Below are 800 nucleotides of genomic sequence, written 5' to 3' on the forward strand. Positions count from 1 at the left end.
AGATCCTTTTCAGTTCTTAACTGAATTCTTGCAGATATGTGATACTGTTAAGACTAATGGAGTAGATCCTGAAGTCTACAGGGTCATGCTTTTCCCTTTTGCTGTAAGAGACAGAGCTAGAATATGGTTGGACTCTCAACCTAAGGATAGCCTGAACTCTTGGGATAAGCTGGTCAAGGCTTTCCTAGCCAAGTTCTTTCCTCCTCAAAAGCTGAGCAAGCTTAGAGTGGATGTTCAAACTTTCAGACAAAAAGAAGGTGAATCCCTCTATGAAGCTTGGGAGAGATACAAAGGACTGACTAAAAAGTGTCCTTCTGACATGCTTTCAGAATGGACCATCCTAGATATATTCTATGATGGTCTGTCTGAGTTATCAAAGATGTCATTGGATACTTCTGCAGGTGGATCCATTCACCTAAAGAAAACGCCTGCAGAAGCTCAAGAACTCATTGACATGGTTGCTAATAACCAGTTCATGTACACCTCTGAAAGGAATCCTGTGAGTAATGGGATGCCTATGAAGAAGGGAGTTCTTGAAGTTGATACTTTGAATGCCATATTGGCTCAGAACAAAATATTGACTCAACAAGTCAATATGATTTCTCAGAGTCTGAATGGAATGCAAGCTGCACCCAACAGTACTCAAGAGGCTTCTCCTGAAGAAGAAGCTTATGATCCTGAGAACCCTGCAATAGCAGAGGTGAATTACTTAGGTGAACCTTATGGAAACACCTATAACTCATCATGGAGAAATCATCCAAATTTCTCATGGAAGGATCAAAAGCCTCAACAAGGCTTTA

General features: G+C 40.9%; 1 non-coding gene across 1 annotated transcript; it reads right to left on the minus strand.

Annotated features, from left to right (window-relative positions):
- Positions 1-217: 217 nt before the first annotated feature.
- LOC112774760 (small nucleolar RNA R71) lies at positions 218-325 on the minus strand. The gene has a single exon (XR_003189222.1). It is a non-coding gene; the product is annotated as a small nucleolar RNA R71 (small nucleolar RNA).
- Between the last annotated feature and the right edge of the window lie 475 nt (positions 326-800).

Source organism: Arachis hypogaea, chromosome 18 (genome assembly GCF_003086295.3).
Source record: "Arachis hypogaea cultivar Tifrunner chromosome 18, arahy.Tifrunner.gnm2.J5K5, whole genome shotgun sequence".
In the NCBI taxonomy this organism is placed as follows: domain Eukaryota; kingdom Viridiplantae; phylum Streptophyta; class Magnoliopsida; order Fabales; family Fabaceae; genus Arachis; species Arachis hypogaea.